This window comes from Pan paniscus, chromosome 13, assembly GCF_029289425.2.
Source record: "Pan paniscus chromosome 13, NHGRI_mPanPan1-v2.0_pri, whole genome shotgun sequence".
NCBI lineage: Eukaryota > Metazoa > Chordata > Mammalia > Primates > Hominidae > Pan > Pan paniscus.
This window is the reverse complement of record NC_073262.2, coordinates 3,809,005-3,835,072: the sequence shown is the minus strand read 5'-3', so window position 1 is coordinate 3,835,072 and position 26,068 is coordinate 3,809,005.

Sequence of the window (26,068 nt, the reverse complement as noted above, 5' to 3'; positions counted from 1 at the left end):
TAGCGGTGTAGGTATTTCCATGTTTATAGAGATAGCGGTGATATTATTTCCATGTTTATACAGATGGCTTTGTAGATATTTCCATGTTTATACAGATAGTGGTGCAGATATTTCCATGTTTATTCAGATGATTGTGTAGTTAATTCCACGTTTATAAAGATGGCGGTGTAGATATTTCCATGTTTATAGAGATAGCCATGTAGATATTTCCATGTTTATACAGATAGCGGTGTAGATATTTCCATGTTTACAGAGATAGAGTAGTAGATATCTCCATATTTGCACAGATTGCCGTGTAGATATTTCCATCTTCACACAGATAGCGTTGTACATATTTCCATGTTTACACAGACAGCTGTGTAGATATTTCCATGTTTACACAGATAGTGTTGTGGTTATTTCAATGTTTATACAGATAGCGGTGTAGATATTTCCATGTTCATAAAGATAGCAGTGTAGATATTTCTATGTTTCTACAGATAACGGTGGAGTTATTTCCATGTTTATACAGATAGCGGTGCAGATATTTCCATGTTTGTACAGATAGCGGAGGAGATATTTTCATGTTTATACAGATAACGGTGTAGATATTTCCATGTTTATAAAGATAGCGGTGGAGATATTTCCATGTTTAAACAGATATCGGTGGAGATATTTCCAAGTTTCTCCAGATTGTGTGGAGATATTGCCATGTTTATAGAGATAGCGGTGTAGATATTTCCATGTATATACATATAGCGGTGTAGATATTTTCATGTTTATAGAGATAGCGGTGCAGATATTTCCATGTTTATTCAGATGGCGGTGTAGATATTTCCATGTTTATACAGATTGCGGTGTGGCTAGTTCCATTTTTATACAGATGGCAGTGTAGTTATATCCATGTTTATACACATGGAGGTAGAGATGTTTGTGTATATATTTCCATGTTTATACAGATAGTGGTGTAGCTATTTCCATGTTTATAGAGATAGCAGTGAAGATATTTCCATGTTTATACAGATGACATTGTAGATATTTCCATGTTCATAGAGATAGAGGTGTAGATATATCCATATTTGCACAGATTGTGGTGTCGATATTTCCATCTTCACACAGATAGCGGTGTATATATTTCTATGTTTACACAGACAGGTGTGCAGATATTTCCATGTTTACACAGATAGTGTTGTAGATATTTTCATGTTCATGCAGATAGCGGTGTAGATATTTCCATGCTTTGAAAGATAGTGGAGTAGATATTTCCATGTTTATACAGATAGCGGTGGAGATATTTCCATTTTTATAAAGATAGCTCTGTAGATATTTCCATGTTTATACAGATAGCGGTGTAGATATTTCCATGTTAATACAGATATCATTGGAGATATTTCCATTTTTTATACAGATGTCCGTGTAGATATTTCCATGTTTATACAGATAGCGGTGTAGATATTTCCAAGTTTATGTAGATTGTTTGGAGATATTACCATGTTTATAGAGATAGCGGTGTAGATATTTCCATGTTTATTCAGATGGCGGTGTAGTTATTTCCATGTTTATACAGATTGCGGTGAGGCTATTTCCATTTTTATACAGATGGCAGTGTAGTTATATCCATGTTTATACACATGGAGGTGTAGATATTTCCATGTTTATACAGATGACTGTGTAGATATTTCCATGTTTTCACATATGGCGGTGTAGATATTTCCATGTTTTTACAGATAGCGGTGTGGCTATTTCCATATTTATGCAGATAGCGCTGTAGATATTTCCAAGTTTATAGGGATGTCTGTGTAGATATTTCCATGTTTATAGAGGTGGCTGTGTATATATTTCCATGTTTATACAGATAGTGGTGTAGATATTTCCAGGTTTATACAGATGACAGTGTAGTTATGTCCATCTTTATACAGATGTCGGTGTAGATATTTCCTAGTTTATACAGATAGCCATGTAGATATTTCCATGTTTATACAGATAGTGGTGTAGACATTTCCATGCTTATAGTGATATCGGTGAAGATATTTCCATATTTATACAGATAGCGGTGTAGATATTTCCAAGTTTATACAGATAGCGGTGTAGATATATCCATGTTTATACAGATAGCGGTGTAGATATTTCCATGTTTATACAGAGAGTAGTGGAGATATTTCCATGTTTATACAGATAGCGGTGTAGCTATTTCCATGTTTATAGAGATAGCGGTGAAGATATTTCCATGTTTATAAAGATGGTATTGTAGATATTTCCATGTTCATAGAGATAGAGGTGTAGATATATCCATATTTGCACAGATTGTGGTGTCGATATTTCCATCTTCACACAGATAGCGGGGGATATATTTCCATGTTTACACAGACAGGTGTGTAGATATTTCCATGTTTACACAGATAGTGTTGTAGACATTTCCATGTTCATGCAGATAGCGGTGTAGATATTTCCATGCTTAGAAAGATAGTGGAGTAGATACTTCCATGTTTATACAGATAGCGGTGGAGATATTTCCATTTTTATACAGATAGCTCTGTAGATATTTCCATGTTTATACAGATAGCGGTGTAGATATTTCCATGTTTACACAGATAGAGGTGTAGATATTTCCATATTTACACAGATTGCGGTGTAGATATTTCCATCTTCACACAGATAGCGGTGTACCTATTTCCATGTTTACACAGACAGCTGTGTAGATATTTCCATGTTTACACAGATAGTGTTGTAGTTATTTCCTTATTTATACAGATAGCGGTGTAGATATTTCCAAGTTTATACAGATATCGGTGGAGATATTTCCATGTTTATACAGATGGCCGTGTAGATATTTCCAAGTTTATGCAGATAGCGGTGGAGATATTTCCATTATTATAGAGATAGCGGTGTAGGTATTTCCATGTGGATACAGATAGCGGTGAAGATATTTCCATGTTTATAGAGATAGCGGTGAAGGTATTTTCATATTTATACAGATAGCGGTGTAGGTATTTCCATGTTTATTCAGATGGCGGTGTTGATATTTCCATGTTTATACACATAGCGGTGTGTCTATTTCCATTTTTATACAGTTGGCAGTGTAGATATTTCCATGTTTATACAGATGGAGGTGTAGATATATCGATGTTTATACAGATGACTGTGTAGATATTTCCATGTTTTTACAGATGGCGCTGTAGATATTTCCATGTTTATACAGATAGCGGTGTGGTTATTTCCATGTTTATGCAGATAGCGATGGAGATATTTCCATGTTTACAGTGTTGGCTGTGTGGATATTTCCATGTTTATACAGATAGTGGTGTAGATATTTCCATGTATATACAGATGACAGTGTAGTTATTTCCACGTTTATACAGATGGCGGTGTAGATATTTCCATGTTTATAGAGATAGCCATGTAGATATTTCCATGTTTATACAGATAGTGGTGTAGACATTTCCATGTTTATAGAGATATCGGTGAAGATATTTCCATACTTATACAGATAGCGGTGTAGATATTTCCAAGTTTATACACATAGCGGTGTAGGTATTTCCATGTTTATACAGATAGCGGTGTAGATATTTCCAAGCTTATACAGATAGCGGTGGAGATATTTCCATGTTTATACAGATAGCGCTGTAGATATCTCCCTGTTTATACAGATAGCGGTGTAGATATTTCCATGTTTATAGAGATAGTGGTGTAGATATTCCCATGTTTATACAGATAGCGTTGGAGATATTTCCATGTTTATACAGATAGCGGTGGAGATATTTCCATGCTTATACAGATAGCGGTGGAAATATTTACATATTTATACAGATGGAGGTGTAGATATTTCCAAGATTATGCAGATTGCGGTGGAGATATTTCCATGTTTATAGAGATAGCGGTGTAGTTATTTCCATGTAGATACAGGTAGCCGTGTAGATATTTCCATGTTTAGAGAGATAGCGGTGTAGATATTTCTAAGTTTATAAAGATAGCGGGGTAGATATTTCCATGTTTATACAGATATCGGTGTAGATATTTCCATGTTTATACAGAGAGTGGTGGAGATATTTCCATATTTATACAGATAGCGGTGTAGGTATTTTCATGTTTACAGAGATATCGGTGATGTTATTTCCATGTTTATACAGATGGCATTGTAGATATTTCCATATTTATACAGATAGTGGTGTAGATATTTCCATGTTTATGCAGATGACTGTGTAGTTAATTCCATGTTTATACAGATGGCGGTGTAGATATTTCCATGTTTAGAGGGATAGCGGTGAAGTTATTTCCATGTTTATACAGATGGCATTGTAGATATTTCCATGTTCATAGATATAGAGGTGTAGATATATCCATATTTGAACAGATTGCGGTGTTGATATTTCCATCTTCACACAGATAGTGGTGTATATATTTCCATGTTTACACAGACAGGTGTGTAGATATTTCCATGTTTACACAGATAGTGTTGAAGTTATTTCCATGTTCATGCAGATAGCGGTGTAGATGTTTCCATGCTTATAAAGATAGCGGAGTAGATACTTCCATGTTTATACAGATGGCGGTGGAGATATTTCCATGTTTATACAGATAGCTCTGTAGATATTTCCATGTTTATACAGATAGCGGTGTAGGTATTTCCATGTTAATACAGATATCATTGGAGATATTTCCATGTTTATACAGATAGCGGTGTAGATATTTCCATGTATTTACAGATAGCGGTGTGGCTATTTCCATGTTTATGCAGATAGCGATGTAGATATTTCCAAGTTTATAGAGATGTCTGTGTAGATATTTCCATGTTTATAGAGATGGCTGTGTAGATATTTCCATGTTTATACAGATAGTGGTGTAGATATTTTCATGTTTATACAGATGACAGTGTAGTTATTTCCACGTTTATACAGATGGCGGTGTAGATATTTCCATGTTTATAGAGATAGCCATGTAGATATTTCCATGTTTACACAGATAGCGGTGGAGATATTTCCATGTTTATACAGATAGCGCTGTTGATATTTGCATGTTTATACAGACAGCGGTGTAGATATTCCCATTTTTATACAGATAGCGGTGTAGACATTTCCATGTTTATACAGATAGCGGTGTAGATATTTCCAAGTTTATACAGATAGCGGTGGGGATATTTCCATGTTCATACAGATAGCGCTGTAGATATTTCCCAGTTTATACAGATAGCGGTGTAGGTATTTCCATGTTTATACAGATAGCGGTGTAGAAATTTCCATGTTTATACAGATAGCATTGGAGATATTTCCATGTTTATACAGATTGCGGTGGAGATATTTCCATGTTTATACAGATATCGGTGGAGATATTTCCATGTTTATACAGATGGCGGTGAAGATATTTCCAAGTTTATGCAGATAGCGGTGGAGATATTTCCATTATTATGGAGATAGCGGTGTAGATATTTCCATGTGGATACAGATAGCAGTGAAGATATTTCCATGTTTATAGAGATAGCGGTGAAGGTATTTTCATATTTATACAGATAGCGGTGTAGATATTTCCATGTTTATTCAGATGGCGGTGTTGATATTTCCATGTTTATACACATTGCGGTGTGGCTATTTCCATTTTTATACAGATGGCAGTGTAGATATTTCCATGTTTATACAGATGGAGGTGTAGATATATCGATGTTTATACAGATGACTGTGTAGATATTTCCATGTTTTTACAGAGGGCGCTGTAGTTATTTCCATGTTTATACAGATAGCGGTGTGGCTATTTCCATGTTTATGCAGACAGCGATGGAGATATTTCCATGTTTATAAAGATGGTATTGTAGATATTTCCATGTTCATAGAGATAGAGGTGTAGATATATCCATATTTGCACAGATTGTGGTGTCGATATTTCCATCTTCACACAGATAGCGGGGGATATATTTCCATGTTTACACAGACAGGTGTGTAGATATTTCCATGTTTACACAGATAGTGTTGTAGACATTTCCATGTTCATGCAGATAGCGGTGTAGATATTTCCATGCTTAGAAAGATAGTGGAGTAGATACTTCCATGTTTATACAGATAGCGGTGGAGATATTTCCATTTTTATACAGATAGCTCTGTAGATATTTCCATGTTTATACAGATAGCGGTGTAGATATTTCCATGTTTACACAGATAGAGGTGTAGATATTTCCATATTTACACAGATTGCGGTGTAGATATTTCCATCTTCACACAGATAGCGGTGTACCTATTTCCATGTTTACACAGACAGCTGTGTAGATATTTCCATGTTTACACAGATAGTGTTGTAGTTATTTCCTTATTTATACAGATAGCGGTGTAGATATTTCCAAGTTTATACAGATATCGGTGGAGATATTTCCATGTTTATACAGATGGCCGTGTAGATATTTCCAAGTTTATGCAGATAGCGGTGGAGATATTTCCATTATTATAGAGATAGCGGTGTAGGTATTTCCATGTGGATACAGATAGCGGTGAAGATATTTCCATGTTTATAGAGATAGCGGTGAAGGTATTTTCATATTTATACAGATAGCGGTGTAGGTATTTCCATGTTTATTCAGATGGCGGTGTTGATATTTCCATGTTTATACACATAGCGGTGTGTCTATTTCCATTTTTATACAGTTGGCATTGTAGATATTTCCATGTTTATACAGATGGAGGTGTAGATATATCGATGTTTATACAGATGACTGTGTAGATATTTCCATGTTTTTACAGATGGCGCTGTAGATATTTCCATGTTTATACAGATAGCGGTGTGGTTATTTCCATGTTTATGCAGATAGCGATGGAGATATTTCCATGTTTACAGTGTTGGCTGTGTGGATATTTCCATGTTTATACAGATAGTGGTGTAGATATTTCCATGTATATACAGATGACAGTGTAGTTATTTCCACGTTTATACAGATGGCGGTGTAGATATTTCCATGTTTATAGAGATAGCCATGTAGATATTTCCATGTTTATACAGATAGTGGTGTAGACATTTCCATGTTTATAGAGATATCGGTGAAGATATTTCCATACTTATACAGATAGCGGTGTAGATATTTCCAAGTTTATACACATAGCGGTGTAGGTATTTCCATGTTTATACAGATAGCGGTGTAGATATTTCCAAGCTTATACAGATAGCGGTGGAGATATTTCCATGTTTATACAGATAGCGCTGTAGATATCTCCCTGTTTATACAGATAGCGGTGTAGATATTTCCATGTTTATAGAGATAGTGGTGTAGATATTCCCATGTTTATACAGATAGCGTTGGAGATATTTCCATGTTTATACAGATAGCGGTGGAGATATTTCCATGTTTATACAGATAGCGGTGGAAATATTTACATATTTATACAGATGGAGGTGTAGATATTTCCAAGATTATGCAGATTGCGGTGGAGATATTTCCATGTTTATAGAGATAGCGGTGTAGTTATTTCCATGTAGATACAGGTAGCCGTGTAGATATTTCCATGTTTAGAGAGATAGCGGTGTAGATATTTCTAAGTTTATAAAGATAGCGGGGTAGATATTTCCATGTTTATACAGATATCGGTGTAGATATTTCCATGTTTATACAGAGAGTGGTGGAGATATTTCCATATTTATACAGATAGCGGTGTAGGTATTTTCATGTTTACAGAGATATCGGTGATGTTATTTCCATGTTTATACAGATGGCATTGTAGATATTTCCATATTTATACAGATAGTGGTGTAGATATTTCCATGTTTATGCAGATGACTGTGTAGTTAATTCCATGTTTATACAGATGGCGGTGTAGATATTTCCAAGTTTAGAGGGATAGCGGTGAAGTTATTTCCATGTTTATACAGATGGCATTGTAGGTATTTCCATGTTCATAGATATAGAGGTGTAGATATATCCATATTTGAACAGATTGCGGTGTTGATATTTCCATCTTCACACAGATAGTGGTGTATATATTTCCATGTTTACACAGACAGGTGTGTAGATATTTCCATGTTTACACAGATAGTGTTGAAGTTATTTCCATGTTCATGCAGATAGCGGTGTAGATGTTTCCATGCTTATAAAGATAGCGGAGTAGATACTTCCATGTTTATACAGATGGCGGTGGAGATATTTCCATGTTTATACAGATAGCTCTGTAGATATTTCCATGTTTATACAGATAGCGGTGTAGGTATTTCCATGTTAATACAGATATCATTGGAGATATTTCCATGTTTATACAGATAGCGGTGTAGATATTTCCATGTATTTACAGATAGCGGTGTGGCTATTTCCATGTTTATGCAGATAGCGATGTAGATATTTCCAAGTTTATAGAGATGTCTGTGTAGATATTTCCATGTTTATAGAGATGGCTGTGTAGATATTTCCATGTTTATACAGATAGTGGTGTAGATATTTTCATGTTTATACAGATGACAGTGTGGTTATTTCCACGTTTATACAGATGGCGGTGTAGATATTTCCATGTTTATAGAGATAGCCATGTAGATATTTCCATGTTTACACAGATAGCGGTGGAGATATTTCCATGTTTATACAGATAGCGCTGTTGATATTTGCATGTTTATACAGACAGCGGTGTAGATATTCCCATTTTTATACAGATAGCGGTGTAGACATTTCCATGTTTATACAGATAGCGGTGTAGATATTTCCAAGTTTATACAGATAGCGGTGGGGATATTTCCATGTTTATACAGATAGCGCTGTAGATATTTCCCAGTTTATACAGATAGCGGTGTAGGTATTTCCATGTTTATACAGATAGCGGTGTAGAAATTTCCATGTTTATACACATAGCATTGGAGATATTTCCATGTTTATACAGATTGCGGTGGAGATATTTCCATGTTTATACAGATATCGGTGGAGATATTTCCATGTTTATACAGATGGCGGTGAAGATATTTCCAAGTTTATGCAGATAGCGGTGGAGATATTTCCATTATTATGGAGATAGCGGTGTAGATATTTCCATGTGGATACAGATAGCAGTGAAGATATTTCCATGTTTATAGAGATAGCGGTGAAGGTATTTTCATATTTATACAGATAGCGGTGTAGATATTTCCATTTTTATTCAGATGGCGGTGTTGATATTTCCATGTTTATACACATTGCGGTGTGGCTATTTCCATTTTTATACAGATGGCAGTGTAGATATTTCCATGTTTATACAGATGGAGGTGTAGATATATCGATGTTTATACAGATGACTGTGTAGATATTTCCATGTTTTTACAGAGGGCGCTGTAGTTATTTCCATGTTTATACAGATAGCGGTGTGGCTATTTCCATATTTATGCAGATAGCGATGTAGATATTTCCAAGTTTATAGAGATGTCTGTGTAGATATTTCCATGTTTATACAGATAGTGGTGTAGATATTTCCATGTTTATACAGATGAGATTGTAGTTATTTCCATGTTTATACACATAGCGGTGTAGATATTTCCATGTTTATAGAGATAGCCACGTAGATATTTCCATGATTATAAAGATATTGGTGTAGACATTTACATGTTGATAGAGATATTGGTGAAGTTATTTCCATGTTTATACAGATAGCGGTGTAGGTATTTCCATGTTTATACAGAGAGTGGTGGAGATATTTCCATGTTTATACAGATATCGGTGTAGCTTTTTCCATGTTTATAGAGATAGCGGTGAAGATATTTCCATGTTTATACAGATGGCATTGTAGATATTTCCATGTTCATAGAGATAGTGGTGTAGATATTTCCATGTTTATAAAGATGACTGTGCTTTTAATTCCATGTTTATACAGATGGCGGTGTAGATATTTCCACATTTATAGAGATAGCCATGTAGTTATTTCCATGTTTATAGAAATAACGGTGAAGATATTTACATGTTTATACAGATAGCGCTGTAGATATATCTATGTTTATACAGACCGTCGTGTAGATACTTCCATGTTTATAGAGATAGCGGTGTAGATATTTCCATGTTTATGCAGATAGTGGTGGAGATATTTCCATGTTTACAGAGATAGAGGTGTAGATATATCCATATTTGCACAGATTTCGGTGTCGAGATTTCCATCTTCACACAGATAGCGGTGTATATATTTCCATGTTTACACAGACAGGTGTGTAGATATTTCTATGTTTACACAGATAGTGTTGTAGATATTTCCAATTTCATGCAGATAGCGGTTTAGATATTTCCATGTTTATAAAGATAGCGGTGTAGATATTTCCATGTTTATACAGATAGCGGTGGAGATATTTCCATGTTTATACAGATAGCGCTGTAGATATTTCCAAGTTTATACAGACAGTGGTGTAGATATTTCCATGTTTATACAGATAGCGGTGTAGATATTTCCATGTTTTACAGATAGCGGTGGAGATATTTCCATGTTTATACAGATATCGGTGGAGATATTTCCATGTTTATACAGATAGCGGTGGAAATATTTACATGTTTATACAGATGGCGGTGTCGATATTTCCATGTTTACAGAGATAAAGTTGTAGATATTCCCATATTTGCACAGATTGTCGTGTAGATATTTCCATCTTCACACCGATAGCGGTGTACATATTTCCATGTTTACACAGACAGCTGTGTAGATATTTCCATGTTTACACAGATAGTGTTGTGGATATTTCCATGTTTATACAAATAGCGGTGGAGATATTTCCATGTTTATAAAGATAGCAGTGTAGATATTTCCATGTTTATACAGATAGCGCTGTACATATTTCCAAGTTTATACAGACAGTGGTGTAGATATTTCCATGTTTATACAGATAGCGGTGGAAATATTTACATGTTTATACAGATGGCGGTGTAGATATTTCCAAGTTTAGTCAGATTGCAGTGGAGATATTTCCATGTTTATAGAGATAGTGGTGTAGATATATCCATGTATATACAGACAGCAGTGTAGATATTTCCATGTTTATAGAGATAGCTTGGAGATACTTCCATATTTATGCAGATAGCGGTGTAGATATTTTCATGTTTATTCAGATGTCGGTGTAGATATTTCCATGTTTCTACAGATAGCGTTGTGGCTATTTCCATTTTTATAAAGATGGCAGTGTAGATGTTTCCATGTTTATACAGATGGAGGTGTAGATATTTCCATGTTTATACAGATGACTGTGTAGATATTTCCATCTTTTTACAGATGGCGAAGTAGATATTTCCATGTTTATACAGATAGCGGTGTGGCGGTTTCCATGTTTATGCAGATAGCTATATAGGTATTTCCATGTTTATAGAGAGTGCTGTGTAGATATTTCCATGTTTATAGAGATGGCTGTGTAGATATTTCCATGTTTATACAGATGGCAGTGTTGATATTTCCATGTTTATACAGACAGTTGTGCAGATATTTCCATGTTTATACAGATGACTGTGTAGGTATTTCCATGTTTATACAGAAGGTTGTGTAGATATTTCCAGGTTTATAGAGATAGCCATGTAGATAGTTCCATGTTTATACAGATAGCGGTGTAGGCATTTCCATGTTTATAGGGATAGTGGTGAAGTTATTTCCCTATTTATACAGATAGCGGTGTAGATATTTCCATGTTTATACAGATTACGGAGTAAATATTTCCATGTTTACAGAGATAGAGGTGTAGTTATTTCCATATTTGCCCAGATTGCGGTGTAGATATTTCCATCTTCACACGGATAGCGTTGTATATATTCCCATGTTTACACAGACAGCTGTGTAGATATTTCCATGTTTACACAGATAATGTTGTAGATATTTCCATGTTTATACAGATAGCGGTGGAGTGAGTTCCATGTTTATACAGATAGCGGTGGAGATATTTACATGTTTATGCAGATAGCGGTGTAGATATTTCCATGATTATACAGATAGCGGTGAAGGTATTTCCATGTTTATACAGATATCGTTGGAGATATTTCCATGTTCATGCAGATAGTGGTAGAGATATTTCCATGTTTATACAGATGGCGGTGGAGATATTTCCAAGTTTATGCAGATAGCGGTGCAGATATTTCCATTATTATAGAGATAGCGGTGTAGATATTTCCATGTGGATACAGAAAGCGGTGTAGATATTTCCGTGTTTATAGAGATAGCGGTGAAGTTATTTTCATATTTATACAGATAGCGGTGAAGATATTTCCATGTTTACGAAGATATTGTTGTAGATATTTCCATGTTTATACAGATAGCGGTGTAGATATTTCCATGTTTGTACAGATAGTGCTGTAGATATTTCCAAGTTTATACAGACAGTGGTGTAGATATTTCCATGTTTATACAGATAGCGGTGTAGATATTTCCATGTTTATACAGATAGCGGTGGAGATATTTCCATGTTTATACAGATATCAGGGGAGATATTTCAATGTTTATACAGATAGCGGTGGAAATATTTACATGTTTATACAGATGGCGGTGTCGATATTTCCATGTTTACAGAGATAAAGTTGTGGATATTTCCATATTTGCACAGATTGTCGTGTAGATATTTCCATCTTCACACAGATAGCGGTGTACATATTTCCATGTTTACAGTGACAGCTGAGTAGATATTTCTATTTTTACACAGATAGTGTTGTAGATATTTCCATGTTTATACAGATAGCGGTGTAGATATTTGCATGTTTATAAAGATAGCGGTGTAGATATTTCCATGTTTATACAGATAGCGGTGGAGATATTTCCATGTTTATACAGATAGCGCTGTACATATTTCCAAGTTTATACAGACAGTGGTGTAGATATTTCCATGTTTATTCAGATAGCGGTGTAGATATTTCCATGTTTATACGGATAGCGGTGGAGATATTTCCATGTTTATACAGATATCGGTGGAGATATTTCCATGTTTATACAGATAGCGGTGGAAATATTTACATGTTTATACAGATGGCGGTGTAGATATTTCCAAGTTTAGTCAGATTGCAGTGGAGATATTTCCATGTTTATAGAGATAGCGGTGTAGATATATCCATGTATATACAAACAGCGGTGTAGATATTTCCATGTTTATAGAGATAGCTTTGTAGATATTTCCATATTTATGCAGATAGCAGTGTAGATATTTTCATGTTTATTCAGATGGTGGTGTAGACATTTCCATGTTTCTACAGACAGCGTTGTGGCTATTTCCATTTTTATACAGATGGCAGTGTTGATATTTCCATGTTTATACAGTTGGAGGTGTAGATATTTCCATGTTTATTCAGATGACTGTATAGATATTTCCATCTTTTTACAGATGGCGAAGTAGATATTTCCATGTTTGTACAGATAGCGGTGTGGCTGTTTCCATGTTTATGCAGATAGCTATGTAAATATTTCCATGTTTATAGAGAGGGCTGTGTAGATATTTCCAGGTTTATACAGATGGCAGTGTTGATATTTCCATGTTTATACCGATGACTTTGTAGGTATTCCCATGTTTATACAGATGGAGGTGTAGATATTTCCATGTTTATAGAGATAGCCATGTAGATATTTCCATGTTTATACAGATAGCGGTGGAGATATTTCCATGTTTATAGCGATAGCGGTGAAGTTATTTTCATATTTATACAGATAGCGGTGTAGATATTTCCATGTTTATATAGATGGTGGTGTAGATATTACCATGTTTATACAGGTAGCGGTGTAGATATTTCCATGTTTATACAGATTGTGGTGAAGATATTTCCATGTTTATACAGATCACGGTGTAGATATTTCCATGATTGTACAGATCGCGGTGTAGATATTTCCATGTTTCTACATATGGCGGTGTTGATATTTCCATGTTTATACAGATCACGGTGTAGGTATTTCCATGTTTATAGAGATAGCGGTGTAGATATTTCCATGTTTATACAGATAGCGGTGAAGATATTTCCATGTTTATACAGACCGCGGTGTAGATATTTCCATGGTTATACAGATAGCGGTGCAGATATTTCCATGTTTGTACAGATGGCAGTGTTGATATTTCCATCTGTACACAGATGACCGTGTAGATATTTCCATGTTTATACAGATGGCGGAGCAGATATTTCCATGGATATGTAGATGGTGGCGTAGATATTTCTATGTTTATACAGATAGCGGTGTAGTTATTTCCATGTTTATATAGATAGCGGTGTAGATATTTCCATGTATATACACATGGCTGTGTAGATATTTCCGTGTTAATACAGATGGCGGTGTAAATATTTCCATGTTTATACAGATAACTTTGTAAGTATTTCCATGTTTATACAGATGGCGGTGTAGATATTTCGATGTTTATAGAGATAGCAGTGGAGATATTTCCATGTTTATACAGATAGCGGTGTAGATGTTTCCATGTTTATACTGATCGTGGTGTAGATATTTCCATGTTTATAGAGATGGTGGTGTAGATATTTCCATGTTCATAGAGATAGCGATGTTGATTTTTCCATGTTTATAGAGATAGCGGTGTGGATATTTCCATGTTTATACAGATAGGGGTGTAGATATTTCCATGTTTATAGAGATGGCGGTGTAGATATTTCCATGTTTATACAGATCACGGTGTAGATACTTGCTTGTTTATACAAATAGCGGTGTAGTTATTTCCATGTTTCTACAGATAGCGGTGTAGATATTTCCATGTATATACAGATGGCTGTGTAGATATTTCCATGTTTATACCGATTGCTGTGTAGATATTTCCATGTTTATACAGATGACTTTGTAGGTATTTCCAAGGTTATACAGATGGCGGTGTAGATATTTCCATGTTTATAGAGATAGCTGTGTAGATATTTCCATGTATATACAGATAGCGGTGTAGATATTTCCATGTTTATAAAGATCGCGGTGTAGATATTTCCATGTTTATACAGATCACGGTGTAGATATTTCCATGTTTATACAGATAGCGGTGTAGATATTTCCATGTTTTTACCGATATCGGTGTAGATATTTCCATGTTTACACAGATTGCGGGGTAGATATTTCCATCTTTCCACAGATGGCATTGAAGATATTTCCATGTTTATATAGATGGCGGTGTAGATATTTCCATGTTTATATAGATGGTGGTGTAGATATTACCATGTTTATACAGATAGCGGTGTAGATATTTCCATGTATATACAGATCGTGGTGAAGATATTTCCATGTTTATACAGATCGCGGTGTAGATATTTCCATGTTTATACAGATCGCGGTGTAGATATTTCCATGTTTATACAGATAGCGGTGAAGATATTTCCATGTTTATACAGATAGCGCTGTAGATATTTCCATGTTTATAGAGATAGCGGTGTAGGTATTTCCATGTTTGTAGACATAGCGGTGTAGATATTTCCAAGTTTATATAGATGTCGTTGTAGATATTTCCATGTTTATACTGAGAGCGGTGTTGGTATTTCCACGTTTATACAGATAGCGATGTAGATATTTCCATGTTTATACAGCTCTCGGTGCAGATATTTATATCTTTATACAGATGGCATTGTAGATATGTCCTTGTTCACACAGATGGCGGTGTAGATGTTTCCATGTTTATATAGAGGGCGGAGTAGTTAGTTCCATATTTATGGAGATGTCAGTGTAGATATTTTCATGCTTATAGAGATGGCGGTGTAGATATTTCCATGTTTACAGAGATAGCAGTGTAGATATTTACATGCTTATACAGATGGCTGTTTAGATATTTCCATGTGTATACAGATGGCATTGTAGATATTTCCATGTTTATACAGATGACTGTATAGGTATTTCCATGTTTTTACAGATGGCACTGCAGATATTTCCATGTTTTTAGAGATAGCGGTGTAGATATTTCCATGTTTGTACAGATGGCGGTGTTGATATTTCCATGTTTATACAGATGGCGTCGTAGATATTTCCATGGACATGCAGATGGCGGTGTAGATATTTCCATGTTTATACAGATAGCGGTGTAGATATTTCCATGTTTACACAGATGGTGGTGTAGATATTTCCGTGTTCATACACATGGCGGAGTAGATACATCCATCTTTATGGAGATGGCAGTGTAGACATATTCATGTTTATAGAGATGGCGGTGTAGATATTTCCATATTTATAGAGATAGCGGTGTAGATATTTCCATCTTTCTACAGATGGCATTGTAGATATTTCCATGTTTATACAGATGGCGGTGTAGATATTTCCATGTTTATATAGATGGTGGTGTAGATATTACCATGTTTATACAGGTAGCGGTGTAGATATTTCCATGTTTATACAGATTGTGGTGAAGATATTTCCATGTTTATACAGATCACGGTGTAGATATTTCCATGATTGTACAGATCGCGGTGTAGATATTTCCATGTTTATACAGATGGCGGTGTTGATATTTCCATGTTTCTACAGATCACGGTGTAGATATTTCCATGTTTATAGAGATAGCGGTGTAGATATTTCCATGTTTATACAGATAGCGGTGAAGATATTTCCATGTTTATACAGACCGCGGTGTAGATATTTCCATGGTTATACAGATAGCGGTGCAGATATTTCCATGTTTGTACAGATGGCAGTGTTGATATTTCCATCTGTACACAGATGACCGTGTAGATATTTCCATGTTTATACAGATGGCGGAGCAGATATTTCCATGGATATGTAGATGGTGGTGTAGGTATTTCTATGTTTATACAGATAGCGGTGTAGTTATTTCGATGTTTATATAGATAGCGGTGTAGATATTTCCATGTATATACACATGGCTGTGTAGATATTTCCATGTTAATACAGATGGCGGTGTAAATATTTCCATGTTTATACAGATAACTTTGTAAGTATTTCCATGTTTATACAGATGGCGGTGTAGATATTTCGATGTTTATAGAGATAGCAGTGGAGATATTTCCATGTTTATACAGATAGCGGTGTAGATGTTTCCATGTTTATACTGATCGTGGTGTAGATATTTCCATGTTTATAGAGATGGTGGTGTAGATATTTCCATGTTCATAGAGATAGCGATGTTGATTTTTCCATGTTTATAGAGATAGCGGTGTGGATATTTCCATGTTTATACAGATAGGGGTGTAGATATTTCCATGTTTATAGAGATGGCGGTGTAGATATTTCCATGTTTATACAGATCACGGTGTAGATACTTGCTTGTTTATACAAATAGCGGTGTAGTTATTTCCATGTTTCTACAGATAGCGGTGTAGATATTTCCATGTATATACAGATGGCTGTGTAGATATTTCCATGTTTATACCGATTGCTGTGTAGATATTTCCATGTTTATACAGATGACTTTGTAGGTATTTCCAAGGTTATACAGATGGCGGTGTAGATATTTCCATGTTTATAGAGATAGCTGTGTAGATATTTCCATGTATATACAGATAGCGGTGTAGATATTTCCATGTTTATACAGATCACGGTGTAGATATTTCCATGTTTATACAGATAGCGGTGTAGATATTTCCATGTTTTTACCGATATCGGTGTAGATATTTCCATGTTTACACAGATTGCGGGGTAGATATTTCCATCTTTCCACAGATGGCATTGAAGATATTTCCATGTTTATATAGATGGCGGTGTAGATATTTCCATGTTTATATAGATGGTGGTGTAGATATTACCATGTTTATACAGATAGCGGTGTAGATATTTCCATGTATATACAGATCGTGGTGAAGATATTTCCATGTTTATACAGATCGCGGTGTAGATATTTCCATGTTTATACAGATCGCGGTGTAGATATTTCCATGTTTATACAGATAGCGGTGAAGGTATTTCCATGTTTATACAGATAGCGGTGTAGATATTTCCATGTTTATAGAGATAGCGGTGTAGGTATTTCCATGTTTGTAGACATAGCGGTGTAGATATTTCCATGTTTATATAGATGTCGTTGTAGATATTTCCATGTTTATACTGATAGCGGTGTTGGTATTTCCACGTTTATACAGATAGCGATGTAGATATTTGCATGTTTATACAGCTCTCGGTGCAGATATTTATATCTTTATACAGATGGCATTGTAGATATTTCCTTGTTCACACAGATGGCGGTGTAGATGTTTCCATGTTTATATAGAGGGCGGAGTAGTTAGTTCCATATTTATGGAGATGGCAGTGTAGATATTTTCATGTTTATAGAGATGGCGGTGTAGATATTTCCATGTTTACAGAGATGGCAGTGTAGGTATTTTCATGTTTATAGAGATGGCGGTGTAGATATTTCCATGTTTACAGAGATAGCAGTGTAGATATTTACATGCTTATACAGATGGCTGTTTAGATATTTCCATGTGTATACAGATGGCATTGTAGATATTTCCATGTTTATACAGATGACTGTATAGGTATTTCCATGTTTTTACAGATGGCACTGCAGATATTTCCATGTTTTTAGAGATAGCGGTGTAGATATTTCCATGTTTGTACAGATGGCGGTGTTGATATTTCCATGTTTATACAGATGGCGTCGTAGATATTTCCATGGACATGCAGATGGCGGTGTAGATATTTCCATGTTTATACAGATAGCGGTGTAGATATTTCCATGTTTACACAGATGGTGGTGTAGATATTTCCGTGTTCATACACATGGCGGAGTAGATACATCCATCTTTATGGAGATGGCAGTGTAGACATATTCATGTTTATAGAGATGGCGGTGTAGATATTTCCATATTTATAGAGATAGCGGTGTAGATATTTCCATCTTTCTACAGATGGCATTGTAGATATTTCCATGTTTATACAGATGGCGGTGTAGATATTTCCATGTTTATATAGATGGTGGTGTAGATATTACCATGTTTATACAGGTAGCGGTGTAGATATTTCCATGTTTATACAGATTGTGGTGAAGATATTTCCATGTTTATACAGATCACGGTGTAGATATTTCCATGATTGTACAGATCGCGGTGTAGATATTTCCATGTTTATACAGATGGCGGTGTTGATATTTCCATGTTTCTACAGATCACGGTGTAGATATTTCCATGTTTATAGAGATAGCGGTGTAGATATTTCCATGTTTATACAGATAGCGGTGAAGATATTTCCATGTTTATACAGACCGTGGTGTAGATATTTCCATGGTTATACAGATAGCGGTGCAGATATTTCCATGTTTGTACAGATGGCAGTGTTGATATTTCCATCTGTACACAGATGACCGTGTAGATATTTCCATGTTTATACAGATGGCGGAGCAGATATTTCCATGGATATGTAGATGGTGGTGTAGGTATTTCTATGTTTATACAGATAGCGGTGTAGTTATTTCGATGTTTATATAGATAGCGGTGTAGATATTTCCATGTATATACACATGGCTGTGTAGATATTTCCATGTTAATACAGATGGCGGTGTAAATATTTCCATGTTTATACAGATAACTTTGTAAGTATTTCCATGTTTATACAGATGGCGGTGTAGATATTTCGATGTTTATAGAGATAGCAGTGGAGATATTTCCATGTTTATACAGATAGCGGTGTAGATGTTTCCATGTTTATACTGATCGTGGTGTAGATATTTCCATGTTTATAGAGATGGTGGTGTAGATATTTCCATGTTCATAGAGATAGCGATGTTGATTTTTCCATGTTTATAGAGATAGCGGTGTGGATATTTCCATGTTTATACAGATAGGGGTGTAGATATTTCCATGTTTATAGAGATGGCGGTGTAGATATTTCCATGTTTATACAGATCACGGTGTAGATACTTGCTTGTTTATACAAATAGCGGTGTAGTTATTTCCATGTTTCTACAGATAGCGGTGTAGATATTTCCATGTATATACAGATGGCTGTGTAGATATTTCCATGTTTATACCGATTGCTGTGTAGATATTTCCATGTTTATACAGATGACTTTGTAGGTATTTCCAAGGTTATACAGATGGCGGTGTAGATATTTCCATGTTTATAGAGATAGCTGTGTAGATATTTCCATGTATATACAGATAGCGGTGTAGATATTTCCATGTTTATACAGATCACGGTGTAGATATTTCCATGTTTATACAGATAGCGGTGTAGATATTTCCATGTTTTTACCGATATCGGTGTAGATATTTCCATGTTTACACAGATTGCGGGGTAGATATTTCCATCTTTCCACAGATGGCATTGAAGATATTTCCATGTTTATATAGATGGCGGTGTAGATATTTCCATGTTTATATAGATGGTGGTGTAGATATTACCATGTTTATACAGATAGCGGTGTAGATATTTCCATGTATATACAGATCGTGGTGAAGATATTTCCATGTTTATACAGATCGCGGTGTAGATATTTCCATGTTTATACAGATCGCGGTGTAGATATTTCCATGTTTATACAGATAGCGGTGAAGGTATTTCCATGTTTATACAGATAGCGGTGTAGATATTTCCATGTTTATAGAGATAGCGGTGTAGGTATTTCCATGTTTGTAGACATAGCGGTGTAGATATTTCCATGTTTATATAGATGTCGTTGTAGATATTTCCATGTTTATACTGATAGCGGTGTTGGTATTTCCACGTTTATACAGATAGCGATGTAGATATTTGCATGTTTATACAGCTCTCGGTGCAGATATTTATATCTTTATACAGATGGCATTGTAGATATTTCCTTGTTCACACAGATGGCGGTGTAGATGTTTCCATGTTTATATAGAGGGCGGAGTAGTTAGTTCCATATTTATGGAGATGGCAGTGTAGATATTTTCATGTTTATAGAGATGGCGGTGTAGATATTTCCATGTTTACAGAGATGGCAGTGTAGGTATTTTCATGTTTATAGAGATGGCGGTGTAGATATTTCCATGTTTACAGAGATAGCAGTGTAGATATTTACATGCTTATACAGATGGCTGTTTAGATATTTCCATGTGTATACAGATGGCATTGTAGATATTTCCATGTTTATACAGATGACTGTATAGGTATTTCCATGTTTTTACAGATGGCACTGCAGATATTTCCATGTTTTTAGAGATAGCGGTGTAGATATTTCCATGTTTGTACAGATGGCGGTGTTGATATTTCCATGTTTATACAGATGGCGTCGTAGATATTTCCATGGACATGCAGATGGCGGTGTAGATATTTCCATGTTTATACAGATAGCGGTGTAGATATTTCCATGTTTACACAGATGGTGGTGTAGATATTTCCGTGTTCATACACATGGCGGAGTAGATACATCCATCTTTATGGAGATGGCAGTGTAGACATATTCATGTTTATAGAGATGGCGGTGTAGATATTTCCATATTTATAGAGATAGCGGTGTAGATATTTCCATCTTTCTACAGATGGCATTGTAGATATTTCCATGTTTATACAGATGGCGGTGTAGATATTTCCATGTTTATATAGATGGTGGTGTAGATATTACCATGTTTATACAGGTAGCGGTGTAGATATTTCCATGTTTATACAGATTGTGGTGAAGATACTTCCATGTTTATACAGATCACGGTGTAGATATTTCCATGATTGTACAGATCGCGGTGTAGATATTTCCATGTTTATACAGATGGCGGTGTTGATATTTCCATGTTTCTACAGATCACGGTGTAGATATTTCCATGTTTATAGAGATAGCGGTGTAGATATTTCCATGTTTATACAGATAGCGGTGAAGATATTTCCATGTTTATACAGACCGCGGTGTAGATATTTCCATGGTTATACAGATAGCGGTGCAGATATTTCCATGTTTGTACAGATGGCAGTGTTGATATTTCCATCTGTACACAGATGACCGTGTAGATATTTCCATGTTTATACAGATGGCGGAGCAGATATTTCCATGGATATGTAGATGGTGGTGTAGGTATTTCTATGTTTATACAGATAGCGGTGTAGTTATTTCGATGTTTATATAGATAGCGGTGTAGATATTTCCATGTATATACACATGGCTGTGTAGATATTTCCATGTTAATACAGATGGCGGTGTAAATATTTCCATGTTTATACAGATAACTTTGTAAGTATTTCCATGTTTATACAGATGGCGGTGTAGATATTTCGATGTTTATAGAGATAGCAGTGGAGATATTTCCATGTTTATACAGATAGCGGTGTAGATGTTTCCATGTTTATACTGATCGTGGTGTAGATATTTCCATGTTTATAGAGATGGTGGTGTAGATATTTCCATGTTCATAGAGATAGCGGTGTTGATTTTTCCATGTTTATAGAGATAGCGGTGTGGATATTTCCATGTTTATACAGATAGGGGTGTAGATATTTCCATGTTTATAGAGATGGCGGTGTAGATATTTCCATGTTTATACAGATCACGGTGTAGATACTTGCTTGTTTATACAAATAGCGGTGTAGTTATTTCCATGTTTCTACAGATAGCGGTGTAGATATTTCCATGTATATACAGATGGCTGTGTAGATATTTCCATGTTTATACCGATTGCTGTGTAGATATTTCCATGTTTATACAGATGACTTTGTAGGTATTTCCAAGGTTATACAGATGGCGGTGTAGATATTTCCATGTTTATAGAGATAGCTGTGTAGATATTTCCATGTATATACAGATAGCGGTGTAGATATTTCCATGTTTATAAAGATCGCGGTGTAGATATTTCCATGTTTATACAGATCACGGTGTAGATATTTCCATGTTTATACAGATAGCGGTGTAGATATTTCCATGTTTTTACCGATATCGGTGTAGATATTTCCATGTTTACACTGATTGCGGGGTAGATATTTCCATCTTTCCACAGATGGCATTGAAGATATTTCCATGTTTATATAGATGGCGGTGTAGATATTTCCATGTTTATATAGATGGTGGTGTAGATATTACCATGTTTATACAGATAGCGGTGTAGATATTTCCATGTATATACAGATCGTGGTGAAGATATTTCCATGTTTATACAGATCGCGGTGTAGATATTTCCATGTTTATACAGATCGCGGTGTAGATATTTCCATGTTTATACAGATAGCGGTGAAGGTATTTCCATGTTTATACAGATAGCGGTGTAGATATTTCCATGTTTATAGAGATAGCGGTGTAGGTATTTCCATGTTTGTAGACATAGCGGTGTAGATATTTCCATGTTTATATAGATGTCGTTGTAGATATTTCCATGTTTATACTGATAGCGGTGTTGGTATTTCCACGTTTATACAGATAGCGATGTAGATATTTGCATGTTTATACAGCTCTCGGTGCAGATATTTATATCTTTATACAGATGGCATTGTAGATATTTCCTTGTTCACACAGATGGCGGTGTAGATGTTTCCATGTTTATATAGAGGGCGGAGTAGTTAGTTCCATATTTATGGAGATGTCAGTGTAGATATTTTCATGTTTATAGAGATGGCGGTGTAGATATTTCCATGTTTACAGAGATGGCAGTGTAGGTATTTACATGCTTATACAGATGGCTGTTTAGATATTTCCATGTGTATACAGATGGCATTGTATATATTTCCATCTTTATACAGATGACTGTATAGGTATTTCCATGTTTTTACAGATGGCACTGCAGATATTTCCATGTTTTTAGAGATAGCGGTGTAGATATTTCCATGTTTGTACAGATGGCGGTGTTGATATTTCCATGTTTATACAGATGGCGTCGTAGATATTTCCATGGACATGCAGATGGCGGTGTAGATATTTCCATGTTTATACAGATAGCGGTGTAGATATTTCCATGTTTACACAGATGGTGGTGTAGATATTTCCGTGTTCATACACATGGCGGAGTAGATACATCCATCTTTATGGAGATGGCAGTGTAGACATATTCATGTTTATAGAGATGGCGGTGTAGATATTTCCATATTTATAGAGATAGCGGTGTAGATATTTCCATCTTTCTACAGATGGCATTGTAGATATTTCCATGTTTATACAGATGGCGGTGTAGATATTTCCATGTTTATATAGATGGTGGTGTAGATATTACCATGTTTATACAGGTAGCGGTGTAGATATTTCCATGTTTATACAGATTGTGGTGAAGATATTTCCATGTTTATACAGATCACGGTGTAGATATTTCCATGATTGTACAGATCGCGGTGTAGATATTTCCATGTTTATACAGATGGCGGTGTTGATATTTCCATGTTTATACAGATCACGGTGTAGATATTTCCATGTTTATAGAGATAGCGGTGTAGATATTTCCATGTTTATACAGATAGCGGTGAAGATATTTCCATGTTTATACAGACCGCGGTGTAGATATTTCCATGGTTATACAGATAGCGGTGCAGATATTTCCATGTTTGTACAGATGGCAGTGTTGATATTTCCATCTGTACACAGATGACCGTGTAGATATTTCCATGTTTATACAGATGGCGGAGCAGATATTTCCATGGATATGTAGATGGTGGTGTAGATATTTCTATGTTTATACAGATAGCGGTGTAGTTATTTCGATGTTTATATAGATAGCGGTGTAGATATTTCCATGTATATACACATGGCTGTGTAGATATTTCCATGTTAATACAGATGGCGGTGTAAATATTTCCATGTTTATACAGATAACTTTGTAAGTATTTCCATGTTTATACAGATGGCGGTGTAGATATTTCGATGTTTATAGAGATAGCAGTGGAGATATTTCCATGTTTATACAGATAGCGGTGTAGATGTTTCCATGTTTATACTGATCGTGGTGTAGATATTTCCATGTTTATAGAGATGGTGGTGTAGATATTTCCAGGTTCATAGAGATAGCGGTGTTGATTTTTCCATGTTTATAGAGATAGCGGTGTGGATATTTCCATGTTTATACAGATAGGGGTGTAGATATTTCCATGTTTATAGAGATGGCGGTGTAGATATTTCCATGTTTATACAGATCACGGTGTAGACACTTGCTAGTTTATACAAATAGCGGTGTAGTTATTTCCATGTTTATACAGATAGCGGTGTAGATATTTCCATGTATATACAGATGGCTGTGTAGATATTTCCATGTTTATACCGATTGCTGTGTAGATATTTCCATGTTTATACAGATGACTTTGTAGGTATTTCCAAGGTTATACAGATGGCGGTGTAGATATTTCCATGTTTATAGAGATAGCTGTGTAGATATTTCCATGTATATACAGATAGCGGTGTAGATATTTCCATGTTTATAAAGATCGCGGTGTAGATATTTCCATGTTTATACAGATCACGGTGTAGATATTTCCATGTTTATACAGATAGCGGTGTAGATATTTCCATGTTTTTACCGATATCGGTGTAGATATTTCCATGTTTACACAGATCACGGGGTAGATATTTCCATCTTTCCACAGATGGCATTGAAGATATTTCCATGTTTATATAGATGGCGGTGTAGATATTTCCATGTTTATATAGATGGTGGTGTAGATATTACCATGTTTATACAGATAGCGGTGTAGATATTTCCATGTATATACAGATCGTGGTGAAGATATTTCCATGTTTATACAGATCGTGGTGTAGATATTTCCATGTTTATACAGATCGCGGTGTAGATATTTCCATGTTTATACAGATAGCGGTGAAGGTATTTCCATGTTTATACAGATAGCGGTGTAGATATTTCCATGTTTATAGAGATAGCGGTGTAGGTATTTCCATGTTTGTAGACATAGCGGTGTAGATATTTCCATGTTTATATAGATGTCGTTGTAGATATTTCCATGTTTATACTGACAGCGGTGTTGGTATTTCCACGTTTATACAGATAGCGATGTAGATATTTCCATGTTTATACAGCTCTCGGTGCAGATATTTATATCTTTATACAGATGGCATTGTAGATATTTCCTTGTTCACACAGATGGCGGTGTAGATGTTTCCATGTTTATATAGAGGGCGGAGTAGTTAGTTCCATATTTATGGAGATGGCAGTGTAGATATTTTCATGTTTATAGAGATGGCGGTGTAGATATTTCCATGTTTACAGAGATAGCAGTGTAGATATTTACATGCTTATACAGATGGCTGTTTAGATATTTCCATGTGTATACAGATGGCATTGTAGATATTTCCATGTTTATACAGATGACTGTATAGGTATTTCCATGTTTTTACAGATGGCACTGCAGATATTTCCATGTTTTTAGAGATAGCGGTGTAG